This window comes from Synchiropus splendidus, chromosome 18 (assembly GCF_027744825.2).
Source record: "Synchiropus splendidus isolate RoL2022-P1 chromosome 18, RoL_Sspl_1.0, whole genome shotgun sequence".
Classification (NCBI taxonomy): domain Eukaryota; kingdom Metazoa; phylum Chordata; class Actinopteri; order Syngnathiformes; family Callionymidae; genus Synchiropus; species Synchiropus splendidus.
The window spans coordinates 3,841,436-3,856,589 of NC_071351.1; the positions used below are offsets into that span (position 1 = coordinate 3,841,436).

The 15,154-nt window shown below is 50.4% G+C and overlaps 1 long non-coding RNA gene across 1 annotated transcript; it reads right to left on the reverse strand.

Annotated features, from left to right (window-relative positions):
* Nucleotides 1-937: 937 nt before the first annotated feature.
* Nucleotides 938-13,672, reverse strand: LOC128750065 (uncharacterized). Its single transcript, XR_008413011.1, has 3 exons — nt 13,547-13,672; nt 3,853-3,929; nt 938-1,000 (listed from the first exon to the last, which is right to left on the reverse strand). It is a non-coding gene; the product is annotated as an uncharacterized LOC128750065 (long non-coding RNA).
* Between the last annotated feature and the right edge of the window lie 1,482 nt (nt 13,673-15,154).

Consider the following 15,154-nt stretch of genomic DNA (forward strand, 5'->3'; position numbering starts at 1 on the left):
TTCATTTTCCCTCCCCTCGGACGCTCCTCTCACCCTCCCAGGCTCCCAGCCATGCGCCTCAGTGGCGCCACCTATCCACACATCTGACTCCTCCTCCTGTCCTGCCTCTCCCGGCTCGTCCGTCTGACAATCTGTGGAAACATCTGAGCCTCATTTTCCTGATCCACATGGCGTGTCATAATCACCAGGGCCTGTTCATGAACAGATAAGTGGAGACAATGTGGATTCATGCGGAGAGAAATGTTCTGCTAATCATCCCCAGTAATTAGCAGTGGAGGTTTCGCCCTGTTTTCAAACTTTTCAAGAGTGAAAAGTCAATGATGCGTGTTGAGTCTGAAGTGACTTCAGTCTGGAACCATGTGTGTGAGTGGACAGGAGCGGGTCAGAGATGAGGCCGACGGACCAGGAGCATCTGAGGTGGAGGATCGAGCGCTTGCTCTGACTCCCTCTGCTGAGGAGCAGCTGTGTGAAGGAGGAGGCCCCGGGTGCAGGACTACTGCAGGATGTTTAGAAGAAACTCTGTCAATGAAGTGTCAATGAAGGAGCAGGTGAACCCTCTCACCATCAGAGTGTGAAAGAATCGTCGCTCCTGTCAGAAACTATCAGCCTCCCTGGTCTTGACTCACATTCACCACACTTCAGCAGATGAGGCGGGAAACACACGACACGCGAGTCGCTGAGCTGTAGCATGTCTCTGTGTCAAGCCTCATTTGAGGGTCAAAACTACAAAATAGCTGGGTCATTACTATTGGGTTTTAGTTTGGTTCAGAGTAAAGGTAAAAGTTCAGCCATTTGTTTTAGATGGTGAGCTTTAGGGTGAGAAGCTACGGAAAGGGTTATGTCAATGTATGTCAATGACAGTCCTCACTAAGATCAGAAGACAAACGTGTGTCTGTGTGTGTGTGTGTGTGTGTGAGTGTGTGTGTGTGTGTGACACCTGTGTCAGATGTACTTCAAGGTGGACTCCTGCAGCTGAGCGCACCTTTTCACAACTTATGTTCTGTGAAACAAAGAAGAAAAAAAAAGACCAGTAAATAGCAACAATGTCCTGACTTAGTCTTGAAAATATGGAAGAACGGAATGGTTGTTAAATCTGCTGTCATTGACACTCTGGAGGGTGGAAGTGACCTGAGAAAGCTGGAAGCTAGTTTGGTTGTAATATCAGTGTGTGGGCTTGTTTATCCTACTTTGCAGGGACCCATCCTTAACAAAACACTATCCTTGTGAGGACCGTATGACTGTGGGGACATTTGGCTGGACCCCACCAGGTTAGCCTGAATTTGAGGGTGAAAACTTCAAAATAACTTGCTGATTCTAACTGGGTTCCAGTCTGGTTCCGAGTCCTGGTTAGCCATGTGTTTTGGATGGTTAGGTTAAGAAGGAGAGGCTGGGGAATGGGTGAAGGCCTGGAGAGGTCCCCACAAGGACGGAGAGACAGACGTATGCGTGTGCAGGTGCCTCCATCGCCGCTTGCTGATCTGCTCTATTCTGGGCCGGCGCTGCATTCCTGTCCTTATTCCGGCGAGAGGGGAGGAGGCCAGGCTTTTTTTTTTTTTTTTGCTGAGGGTTAAAGATGGTGGCGCGGAGGTCGCTCCGGCTGGGCCTGATATTTTCACGGGCATGTGACCTGCTGCCGCCCTCACTCACTGCACCTTCCCACCTGTGGGCCAGCGCCTCCGTCGCCAGGTGCCTGGGCGGAACTTCCATCATGCAGCTCACATCCAGTCCTCTTGTTCTACAGTGAGGGGCACGGTGAGGAGAACCGACCACTGGCCGCTGCTCTGTTGGCGGGTGGCGGCGCTGCCGACCCGCTGCCAATTAGCCTAATGCGGAGCTGGAGTAATGGAAGTGTCGGCCTGCGCCGGGGCTGTAAACTTTATCTTCTGTGGCTGACTGTATTTATTCCTGCTAATTGCCTGGCTGCTAACAGTGCAGGGAGAAGCGTAGCGTCCGAATCATAGATCACAGCGGGACGTCTTCCTGTATCCAGGAGATTGTGATGAGCTCCGGGGAAAAAAAAAAAAAAACAGTCCATCAAGACAAAGATTTAAGAGCTTTCACCGCAAGACTGTAACCCAAGAGGTTAGCAGCTCTGAGGCTGCTGCAGTCTACTGCAGACACCCCCCCCCCACCCGCCTCCTCCCTGCGCCCACCTTCATCCCGCTGCATTCGGACGTGAGCAGCACCCAACAGCTGACTCAGCACTATTCCTGCGCCTGATTGGTTGATCAGAGGAGGAGACGGGAACGTAACAGGAGCCTTTATCCTGCGCTGACTTTCTCTCTCCCTCTCTCTCTCCCCCACTGGAGGAAACTCATCCACCGGACAGAGAAGAGACGGCGCTTGACCTTGCGTGGCTCGGTTCGGTCTGTTCTGATGTGGGTGCTACCTTCCTGACACCGGTGACCCTTGACCTGCTGCTTCAGTCCCGGGATGTCCTGGTTCTGGACACAATCCCCCAACATGAACCTAGTTTCCACTCCAAGCTGAAGTCATATCTGCAGCGGTGTGAGCCGTGTGGATCCCACGCTGGGACGCTACAGTGCAGCAGCAGGATCAAAAAGTGATGGTTGAAGAGAGGCAAGATAGAGACGGGGATTCATTTTAAATGAATGCATTTGCTTTTATTTTTGCGTTATTTATTTATACATTTATTTTAATATTTGTTACTTTTTTATTCTGAGACAAAAAGGAAGTTAAAAATGCCCCTTGATAAACATCTTTTCATGTATTTCTTCTTCAACTGTGACGCTGGCACCAGGAACCAGGCGACACCAGCCTCTGCACTGGCCCACACAGCGTTCAGCCGCGGCTGGTTCCACAGAAGCCCTTGAACGGCGGCTTGTTTAATGCATCTCCAAGACATCATTAGGGAATCGACGGCTCTTATACTTTGTGATTATGGCTGTGTTTATCTTCAGCCGCTCTTGATTTTACCTCACAATGATTTAATCCTCCGAGCGGGTTTATTCCTTATCCTTTTAATCTAACGGAAACACCCCGCCGGCGATCGATACCTATTTAGATGATGTATTTAATTCCACGCCGCTGGCCGCGCTCGCGCCTCCACGCACGCCCGCTGCGTTAATGAACTCTCAGACTCGCGTGTGGAGCAGTTCCCTGCAGATGCTTCAGCAAGAGCTCCACCTTTTCACTCAATTTGGAAAAGCCACCAACAAGTAAACAGCAGCCAGCATGGACGGAGAGACCATGAGACCAGTCGTCCTGACATGGACCCCGAGCATGTGTTCTATGCGAGTCTGTCTTGAATCAATCGCTGAGGGCGGGGCTTCACCACACCAGAGGCTTCTTCAGTGGGTTTGAAGGCTTGTCTGGGCCTTCACACCCGTGCACTCATCCGTGGTTCATTGGGTGTCACGTATATTCGGTCACCAAGGACTTGTGACGAGTCCCACATCATGTCTGAGTCACACTCAAGCGCTTCTCCCTCATAAAGAGCCAGGCACTACAAGCACAAGACCTTAAGTTCTGACCAGAAGAAACATGAGAAACACTTGCCATGGAAGACTGGTGCCAAAGAAGAGCCAAGAGAGGGCTCTTCTGGGCCAGAACAAGGTCACAAGGTCACAAGGTCACGAGTAGGCCCGTCATCCACAAGAGACTCAAAGAAGACCTGCATTGACCGAAGCACTTTTCAGAATTTTTTATCCTGGGCTGAGGTCATTTCCCCGGGGCAGATCCTGGGCACGACAGAGACGCTGGGATCTCCCCAGGTGAGAGGCACTAGATGAACAGCACTAGATCCTGCTCGGTGCATGCTGACTCTCAAGGTCGAGACCTTTGGACCCCAAAACGTTCCCTGACATGTGGATGAAACACATGGGGACTCACTGTAACCACCGGCGGCGCCAGTCCTCCTGCCACTCGACTCGTCCACCACGGTTCCTGTCTCCAGGAGGACACTTGATCTGCAACAAGAGGGAGAGATTTTCAGCACCTTTCTGAGGCAGAGCGTGGATGCTGGCAGCACGGCCGGCCACTGGGAGCCCATACAGCCTCGGGTCAGAACACATCCCCCTCCACGCTGCCCACTCAGACCTGCTGCTGAGGCAGCACCGCAGCGCAGGGCCACTCTCACTGATGGTAATCCAGACTATCACATACTCTAATAGTCTGGCCGCAACAAAATGGAAGCAATTATCTCAAAGCACACAGCGATGGCACCAACAGATCACAAGGCATAACTCCCAACAGCCCAGGGTGATTTACTCTCCGGGCCTGCTGCTCCTCCTCCTCGCAATTCCTTTTCTTTACGAGCCGACTTTCTTTTTCTCTCTCTTTCCCATAGATCAGCTCCACTCTTGCTGGCTGTGACCCCTGCCACACACGCACATCATTTCCCTTCGCTGCTCTGTCCTCTGCTTCCGACTATTTCTGTCTCCTCAGCCGTGAGCAGCATGCGCGGTGGAATGCTAACTAGCCGTGTCCCGTCGCTGCCCTCTACCCGTATATCTGTGCGCTTACATCATCGCCCATCTCCGGCTGACTCGCTGTAGCTGATGCTCTCCAACACACTTCGCCGGCTGACAACAGCTACCGTTCAGAAGGCCCTTGACTTGACGGCTTCAGCCGCCACCACGGTCCTCACAACGTGAGACTGGAGTGAGCGTGAGCAGTGCAGGGGAGCAGCCGACAAGATAAGCTTGACTCGTCAGTCCGAACAACACATGGACGGATTGACTAGACTGAGGACGAGGTGGTTGTCTTCTGCTGCTGTTCACCTTCTGCTGAGTGGTGCCAGCTCTGCTGTCCTGAAATCAATGATCTTTCAAATGCTGAAGTGAAAAGAGCATATGAGCTACTGGGTGGAGGCCTGCAGTCTCCGGCTCCAGAGTGACCCACTTTTCTGCTCACAGAATGAAAGGTGTGACCTCATGATGCCAACATTGTTAGCATCCGCCCTCCTTGTTGCTTTCATTTCCTCCCTGTCAGCCAGCCTCACTCTCGCTCTGATGTCAGCCTTTAAACCAATGACAAGAGCGGGACCCGCGACCAACTCCTGCCTGAAGTTTCTCAGCTCCTCTGACTGTGTGTTTGGTGCCGCGGAGTGTTGGACTCTAATTCAAACCGATGTCTGTTTAATTGATTGAAACAAATGACCTCAGCATTGATCCACGTCCCGGCTCGCTCGCGCCGCCTCGCTCGCCCCGTGTGTGTGTGTCTTGGTGGCCCAAAGATAAATGATCCTTTGATTTCTGATTATTTTGTGTGTTTTCGTAATTGATTCTCAGTTTCCTCACATCGAACACCGGGGCCAATTAAGTCATCGACTTCCCGCGGTTCAGCAGCTCATCTGTCATCAGCAGGACGTTATCTTTGATTCGCTTCCATCTGTCTCCTGACTTTTTCTGCCGTGATCGATGAGCACACGTTTCCACAGCCTGCCGAAAGTTGAACTGGCTGTGTGAAGCAGACGCTCCGTTTCCACGGGATGCGCATTTATCCATGAATTTTTCTCGGAACTAACAGGTCAGTCTGCAGCATCTTCCGCCCCTCCAAGTCTCTTTACCGCACTTGTTTCTCACCACGTTGTGTCTAATAAAACTGCGGTTAACTATCAGTCTAATATTTGCTCCAAATACATCCCGTGTAAAAACACTGATCCAGTTTTGGGGCGTCACACTTCCGTTTTAATTGTGGCCATCATCCCAGCTAAGACTTTTGCATTTCAAAATTCAAATGTGTGTTCTCCACTATCCCAACTATCATCCTAAACTCTCTCTCAGAGACAAACCACCTACGTCAGTATTGCACCAGACCAGCTTGCTGTTGTGAAAACCATGAAAACACGTTCTGTATTCAAATACAAACATGTCTTTCAGGTGGATGTGTTTTTCAAGAGACTTCACTTGGAGCGCGGCGGCCCCGCGTGTGTACTTCAAGTGTACCTCTCAGAAGAGGGATGACTTTGGGAGATTGTGGATGTGTGCTTCTCCAGAGAGTCACTTTAGAGACATCAACACAGAAAGAGCTATAACAGGCTGTGAGTGTCCTTGTATCAGGGCGGCACATACACCAGCACTCGGCCGCCGCGTGGCTCGCAGACTCCATTGTTCCCTCACTACACCCTCTGCACTGGCGCTGCACTCTGGATAGACACATGCTTAGAGCAAGACTGGGGCCAGAGACAGAGACACGTGTGAGGCATCTGGTTTTGGATCTGACTCAGCAAACGCTTTCAGGTGAGGGGTGACAAACCAGCGGTCAGGACAGTGAGGGCAGTGAGACACGGCCCCTTCAGCAACCAGTGAGCGAGCAGTAGATCTTCAGGTAAGCCAGGAGAATCACTTCATCTGAAGCAACTGTGTTCAGAGCAGAGAAGATGATGGGCCACAAATGAGCTCAGGAACCCATGGCAGAACCTTCCTAATGCAAGACCCCAGCCCACAAAGCCTGAAACCAGACTCTGGAATCTACTGTAGGAATCTACGAGGAAGGAAGAAACAAGTTCTGGCTGAGGTGGGTCGACGCAGAAGGCGACCGAGCCACCAGATAAAGGACTGATCTGCTGAGAAGCTCAGACAAACACATTGAGCGGTGGAGAACCTGGAGCTGGAAAACCTGACTTTAGTTTTTGGCATGTTTACAGATCACTCTGGGTGAGTGGCTCATGAGCACCAGATGCACACGGGTGTGTTATGAACCAGCAGCATGGCAACACTAACACCACCAGCGAGTGTTTCATGACGTCTCGTTGACATTGCCCCTCAGCTGTCGGCTGCAGCGAGGCGGGCGTCCGTGACATTGTTAAATTTAGCGGCTGACAGTTTCCTCAGTGGAATGATTGTGATGTTTGCTGCAACACCTCACGGCCCCGTGAGCGTCGGCGTCTAATCTCTGCTGGCCTCCTGACTCCGGGTCCCGGCAGCGCTCAGCCACTTTCTGCGTGTGGATCCAAAGCCGGGCGCGAGGATCAGCGAGCGGTGGCATCGGTTCAGTGCCCTCCCCTCGGCCACAGTCAGCATTGTTGCATATTTAATGTCCTGATGAGAGCTTCCACCTGCTGACACAGGCGAGTGACAGAACAATCCGCACACACGAGGCCTCTCATCAATACCGACTTCTCCCTGCCTGCTCTGTCAGATCCCACTGGTGTCCACCCCTCCACCACACACATGCTCCACCTTTCATCTCCAGCAGCACCACAGCAGCTCTCCAATAAGCTCCGCCATGTTTTCCTCGCAGCTGTTAACAACCGAGATGATGGTTGAACAGTCCCATGTCCTCGTCTCCGGCACATACGAACGTGACCCCATCTTCGGATAAAGTGGGTCACGCTCCGCTTTAAAGTAGGCCAAAATACAAGGGCTGGATCCCTGACTGAAGCGACGCCGCTGCTCTCAGAGGACGTCCAAATGTGTCAGCGCTCCACAGCGCAGGCACGTCCGCCGGACACTCAGTCACTGTCACCGCCTCGCCACCTTTCTGCGTTATACAACCTCCACCGCGCTCTCGCTCCCACGTGGCTCCAGCTTTACGTTTGCTCCGATTTTATTTTTAGTCTGGAATAAGACTGGGGAGTCTGCCGAACACCCAGCGCTCCAACAGGTCCAGGAGAATCAGAAAAGTCAGGAGCCGACGCGAAGAAGCTCCCGATAAAGCACCACAGAAGTCAGGACGACTGCAGAGGTGGCGAAATCTCCTTGCTCTGAGGTCACCCTCACTGAAGCTGTGACCAAAGACAAACCGTGTTTGTAATCCAAAAGTCCCGACCTCTAAATCTGCTCAGAAGTCACTTGAAGTTTGGCGCTTCGCAGCCTCTCCCCTTGTGATGTGTGAGGAGTGTCGATAGACTCAAATGCTTAACCTTGTTTAGTTGCACTGAAGCAGCCTTTAACTCGTGGTCAATCCCAAATTAATCTCCTGCGTGGATTAAATCTTCACTTAAATTACATTGAGAATATTTTTTTATTAATTGCGAGTTAACTCTGCAGTGCAATTACATGATATTGAATCTATCGGTCGCCCTAGTTAGCAGTGTCAGCATGATGAAAGCTAGATTTACACTAGGATGTGAAAGTAGACTCTTGGTTTTAAATTCCTGAGCTGAAATGCATCTTAGCTTGAATGACACGTTAGTTTACCCTGCTAGCTTTGATGAGTTGAATCCAGGTGGAATTTCTGGAGCAAAACATTGAGGCGGCCATTTTGTGACCTTTAGCTTCAGATATCTTGGCAAATACAAAGGTTTAAATTCGTATTTTGAAGCTAACAAACACAGTAAGCCTCCCCGAATCAATGTTCCTGTTTATACTTTGACGCTTTTTTGCCGCAAACATTCCAACTTTCCAGGTTTCCTGTGAATTCCCAAACACGGGGATCAATGCCTGAGAGTACTGGACACATTCATGTGAATTGATAGCGATTTAAGTGATCGATGCCGCTACATTAAACACGAGACATTCACAAGACGCGCAACAAGTGGAGAGACCCGTCGACGGCAGACAGGCGCCTGTGCCCAGTAATGCGTGCGAGTCTCCACTCCTTCCTCCTCCTGACCGCCGGCTAACGTCCATTAGCAGACATTTAATTCACTGGAAACTTGTCTCGGCCGTGTCTGCAGCACAAGTCGGTGGTGGTGGAGGAGTTTTCCTGACAAGTTCCTCAGAACCCACCGATCCAAATGCTCGATATCCGACGGGTTCTGACTTGGTCAAAGTTGTTTGAAGCTCAATTCAAAACATGTCTTAGTGTGTTTTCGACCCGCAGTTTTTATGTGGGTGTCAATAAGCCCGACTGGAGACCCAGAACCCTCCTCCAGCTACGTTTGTGTTCAGAAGGTTCAACTGGATCACAGCATAAACAAGATAAAATAAGCATCCACTGAAATCAGGAGGTATATTCACTAAATATGGCTGGCTAAATACCTGACTCACACACACAAGTTTCGTCAAGAATTGGTCCCCACAAAGCAGAACACACACTCAGAGCAAAGTGACTCCAACTGAAGCTGTGCTTTTCCTAACCTGGGATACATACTTCTTTACATTCCATAGTTGCTTGTGTTCATATGGGCATATAAAGAAGTATGTCCCCCAAGCAGGTCGCCGTCCTGGCTGGTGCCTCCTCACCTCCTCACACACACACGTCTCAACACAACCAGCTCCGGCTCACACTCCTGGACCCGTGAGGAGAAAGAACTACGAGACTGGAAATGACTAGTTGTGGAGGCTGCTGTGAGTGGATCGGGAACTCTTCAGGGTCTGACGTTCAAATATGGAGACAAAGAGTGTATTCACGTCAGGATATTTAGATAAACATATAAAGAGACAAAAGTAAACAGGAAAGAAACACTGCAAATAACTTGGAACACACCACTATGGAACACATATAGTGTTTATAAAGGACAGAAAAATATATATGATGAAACTAAATAATAAAATGATTTTTTGAGGAATAAAAATAAAGCAGATCTAAGAAAAGAAAGGGTGAAGTTCAAGAAAAAAGCGGCCACAGTCACAGTACCACGCAAGGAGATGCTGAGCAACTCACTCACTGGCTCACATGGGGGGCTCGAGTTGGGGGCCGAGATGAAGTGTAATGAGGGAGTACTTGATGTTACAGAGACCCCCTGCACCCCTCACACACCCCACACACCGTCGCCCTGGCGTGATGTACCACAAGAGAGGAAGCAGCAAAGCGAGAGCAGAGACGTGGAAGAAGAGAAAGCACTCTCTCTTCCGTCAGTGCCATGTGCTCCCTCTGCAGTCTGACACACTCGCCATGACACTCCTCCCTCCCCCCACTTTCTTTCTCCAACTAAAAACTTTGGCTCTGCTGCACATCCCACCGCTCCTCCGCCACTGAGAGCAATTGCTCTCTCCCCTTCTCCCCCGCGCTCTTCATCACTTGCCATCCCGTCTACAGGCTACGCAGTCTCCCCTTCACTGCTCCTCTCTCAGTCCCATGCTGAGTGGACAGAGGTGGTGGTGATGATGATGATGATGGCAGGAGTCTGAAGAATAAATGTGCAGTGTTTTAAATCTCCATCTGAACCTTCGTTGCATGAGTGGACCCCATTCACCCGAGACCCTCTGCCCCTCCCTTCAGCAGAACCACACACACACACGCTCCCTCGCAGGGATCAATACCAATTTATAGGCAAATGCACAAAGGCTGAGTTGCGCTTTAATGAATAGCAGCGTTGTTCACGTCAGGCACCTAATGAAGGCAGGGGGAGGCTTGGATGCCCGGTTCTGGCTGCCTTTAGATCACAGACCTGCCGCTGCTGTCCTCACACTTCCCCAACACAGACATTCCTGAGACCCGGAGTGACACCTGACACAGGAGAGTCGGTGCTGCTCTGTTGAACAGCAGTGAGACAATTCACGTCCCACTTCTCTCATGCAAATGAAGGGCTCCACAGGCATGAGAGAACATACACACATCACACTGTAAAACACGACAGGTAGTGTCACTTTGGACTTGCTTTAATGTTTACTCTTTTCAGAATTGCTGCACACACTTCTATTTGCATGAATATTTTCAATATCACACGCATCAACCAAATGGTTTGGGTCTGACCTTACTGAGTTCAAAGGTCGGAAAAGTGTCTGCCATTTGGTTGCGCCGGAAGCCGAAGGGTTAAATTTACAAGGACAAATAAGAAAGGAAAAGGAAAAGATATCAGCAAAGACAAACTGGAGTTTGGAGAAAACAGGAAAAGGGAATTATTTTCCGACTCCCTGAGCGTGTGACAGAGACAGCACTGCCAACGTGAACAAGCCAACCTGACCCTTGACCTTCATCAGGTGACTTTAGTTTTGCAGAGGGATGATGTCAGTCACCGAACCCTGCTCTCACCATAGGTCAACAAAGATGTCAGGTTTGTGTCTCATCTCATGAGTCGGTTCTAGCAAGACAAAAACAAATCCCCCCCGCAGCAAGCAAAGCTCCACTTGTCTTTAGCTGTCAAACCTTTCACCTTGACTGGAAATGCAGCCAATAAATGTCAGAGCAAGTGCTGACACAGCGCAATATTACTGCCATCACTTCTGGTCCTCCAGTTTGTGTACGGAAAGGGACAGTAACGTAGCTGCTCCGTCTCGTGAACATGTCACCTGTTTGTGTTGCTCTTTTCCCGAGCTGGTTTATTGCGTCTTTAATGGTGTGTAATTCGACCCCAGCGACGGGTCCCTTTCTTCAGACACGTGCGTCCACGGCGAGAACACGCCCTCCTGCCCCCACTGCCACAGGGGTGCGCTCATCACCCTGCCCACCTGGTAATTGAACTAAGAGTCTCTCCCATAAATCTCTCTCTGCCTCCCGTTCTCATCCCACCTTCTCTCTTTCGGCGATGGAGGTTTTGTAAAACACCAGCTGATGAAGCAGGGAACCCCTCAGCCTTGCTCAAAACTCAGACACATTAACCGGATTTCCTCACAATATTCTGGGAGCACAGTCCTCAGGGTGAAGTTGAAAAAGTGAGCAACCGCATGATGAAGCTAGTTTGTTGCTGGTTCACTTTCTCCTGAAGCAGAAAGATGGAAAAGATTCTGGGTCAATATGTGCCGGTGACACAAGGACGGGTCAGTGGTTAGAAAGTTTGACAGGTTGAAGACTCCTCGGTGCAGAACATGGATCAGAAACAATCCTTTTATGAAGGACGAAGCTGTGTTCTCATGAGTTGGGCTACTAAGATGGGATCCTTGTGAGTCACAGTCAGCAAAACTCAGTGATCCAGAGTCTGACTCAGCTGTGAAGCGGGTCTGACTTCAGATGGGGCAGCCACTGATGGGTTCTGAGCTTTGTCCTACATCGACAGTGGGTTGGCTCTATCTCACATGAATGCAGCATGTGGGTCAAACTCATGGACTGAGTGAGTCCAACACCTGTGAGTCTTCGTGGCTGAAGGTGCCTGGCCTGCCTCGGGCCACAGCGTCACAGAGTGGAGAGGAAGTGGGATTTCAGGGACACCTCACACACAGAGATCCTCATGTCCTCTCCATTACCAACACTGTATCTCCTCTTCTCACATCTAAACCACCTGAGTCCACTGTGCTGAGCTTCACTCATCTTCTCTCCAACTCGCATCTCCACCTCTCCAACTCCTGTTTACTCTCACTTCAAATAACTACAGCAAACATGACGTTTGTCCACAGTCCGTGGAGAGAAACCACGCAGCTGCTCACTGATGCGGCCTGGACTCCTCACAGTGTGACTCATCACCCAGATCCTTCTAGAGTTGAAACAGTTTGGAGAACCCCTTTGTTCTTAAAAGTAGGCCCCAAACCTGCCATCATCTGCTCAGCCTTCAAGCCAGTTGAACTGCTGAGATGAGACCAGCTTGCCAACACACTGCATTACCACAAGCCTGAAAACCAAACTCATCTGTTCATCTGATAATCGATAAGTGGTGCTCAGTTTGGAGATCAGACAGTCGCTCAGTGTTGAACATACGGATCCAACCACAGCAGATTAGATTTTTTCTCCTCTGCACTTCTCACACTGGAGGCCGTCAAGCCGAGCTCAGGTAAGAGCGAGAGATATTCCTGTCAAGCAGCTGCCCCACAGCTATACTGGGCTGGGCTGGCTGGGTCCGGGCCCAGGGACACCCGACACCTCCCTCCACCAGCCTGTCAAGCCTCTGGACACTTGACGAACAGCTGACCGCTGCTGGCATCTCCTAACTGGATAAAATTAGCGGTGTGGAGTGAGAGCGCCAGAGAGACAGGAGCATGTGCGGGACACTTTTAGACGCGCCTCTCCTCCTCTCTCCTGAGAGGCAAACATCTCTTTTATAAATTGAGTCAAGGCCGGACTGGAACATTAGCAGCTATCGGAGATTGGAGTTGGAGGATTCAGTGAAGCACCTCGGTGGCTCTGCAGCCCCGGAGCTGGGATAATGTGAATCCTCTCTCTCATGGTGATGATGTGTGGGGCGACACCGCCATCCGTCTGCTGCTCTTAATGAACACAGACAAGCAAGATTAAGCCTCTAAATGAAGGCTAATGTCTGCAACAAATCAATTTAAAACCTGTTTATATTGCCTATTTTGTACATCAAAAAAAAATCCATGTGTCACGGTTGACACGTGGAAGCACAGCGGAGGACACAGTGTGAGAAAAGCAAAAGCAAATTCACTTCATCCACAGCAATCTGAAATGTTGTGGATAGTTTATCATGCCTTGTACTTGAACGAATTCATGAAGTGTCTTTGTTACTAAATGGAAAGCTATAGTTCAGTCCTCACTTCCTTTCCATCCACAATGGAAGACGAATCCAGCCTCACACACCTCATGCAAAGTTAGTTTCTTCATTGACAGGGAACCACAGTTAGAGTAGAGAAGCACATGTTCCACTGAATTCCCTGCTGATTATCGTGAGCGAAAACTGCTGTTTGACCTTTGAACCCTGAGCTATTGTGGACAGAAATCCCGAAATGTGCATCATCAGCTAAAAAGCTACACAGCTAATCCAGCATCAAAATCACAGATACATTTTTGAACCGAGTGTGAAACCAGCGGCGAGAAACTACATTCAGCAGCAAAGTCAGTCACCAGGAGAAGATATTGAGAGACCTACCGTGGTGGAGGCGGTCCAGAGAGGGCGGCTGGCCCGTGCAGAGTGAAGCAGTGGCTGCAGGCGGAGTCTCCCTGAGAGCTGAATCAGCGATGGAGAGTTTAAGGATGCGGAGAGGAGTAGGAGGAGTAAAGGCAGAGGAGAGGGGGGAAAAAAAAGGTCATGGGACTCGTCTTGCCTGGTGCAGGTAAGAGAGGGCTGAGCGGGAGACTGCAGGTGGAGTTTTTAAAAATGAATCTGATGAGGTTGGAGGTAGTCAGAGTAGAAGAAAAATGATTCATGTGAAGTCATGTGGTGTCACACGGACCTCCCCACTACGGGCAAACTTGGATTGAAAGACAGCTGATCGGACGACCGGGGAAGGAGCGAGAGAGGAGTTGCTGACGGAGCTGAAGGACAAATCCGGACGAGGGATGGATGGGGGAGAGGGGGGAGGAGGCGCGGGAGGAGGGGAGGGCTGGGAAGCATAAATGAGGGGCTGTGGAGAGACAGCGGGTAAGTAATGTAGATTAAGCGGGGGAATGAAAGTAAAGGAAAAAGGAGGGTAGAAAGGTAGAGCTGCAGCTGCAGGACGGAAGAGGGACTCACACTGGCCTCTACCTTCCTGTCAGCCCCTCAGACTCTTCTCCTTTCCAGAGCCGCAAAAATGATGACCAGCTCCTGACTGAGTCGTTTCTGAACAGTGAGGAAAAAGGGACGGCGGAGGCGAAGCAGGAGGGTCAGCGGTCAGAGCTAACTCCTGCCGTCGTAGGGTTTTTATACCAAGGTAAGACCCAGGGACGCTCCGCCGGAGCAGACCAGAAGCACGGCCATATTTAGTGAAGCATGGCAAAAAATAGCCCCCCGCCTGCAGTTGGGGGGCTAACAGTGGAAGGGTGGGAGAGTGGGAGGGACGGGGCGGACACCACGCAGAGGTGAGGCAGAGGCGCTGTCAGGGGGACGCTGGCGACACCAGGTGAACGGCTCCCTCTGGCAGGCCCTGCTCAGAGTCAAGAGGTTTAGCCTCCGCTCCTCCAAGGACTGGCCTCCCAGGGAGTCTGGGGAAGGCTTTTGGTCTGCAACACCCATTTCATGCAGCACATCACAGACCTGATGCTTTAATGTGAGAAAACATTAACTCCCGCAGTGTCTCCTCACACACGGATCCACACAGTTATTATTTCTTTTTCACTTTGTTTGAGGACAATATTTTATCCCTCGGCTGCTGGTCGCGCTGCTCTTGTTTACAGCCTCCTTAACTAATGATCCATTATTAAAGCACAAAAGTTTCTTTTACGATGAATAAATAAACTTGTGTTTGAGTGATTTGGTTCAGGAACAATTAAAAGTCCATTAACAGCTGGAGCTTTCCCTCCGAGGCGACTCTTCCCGTTGTCTCCTCCACGGCTCCTTTGATGAGTCACTGTCCATTGTCGGAATTTCCCCTGTATTTTTAGATGGTCTTAATAAAGAGACAGGAGTCCGTTCCAATATGGCTGCTCCGTCTTCAGACTGTGGAGCCTTCAGAAATAGTGACACGTCTCCTGGACACGGTGCAACCGAATTACAATCTATTCAAATGCAACTCAGCATATTCCCGCTGTCAGAGGTGAAGATGCTGATGTTGGGAGT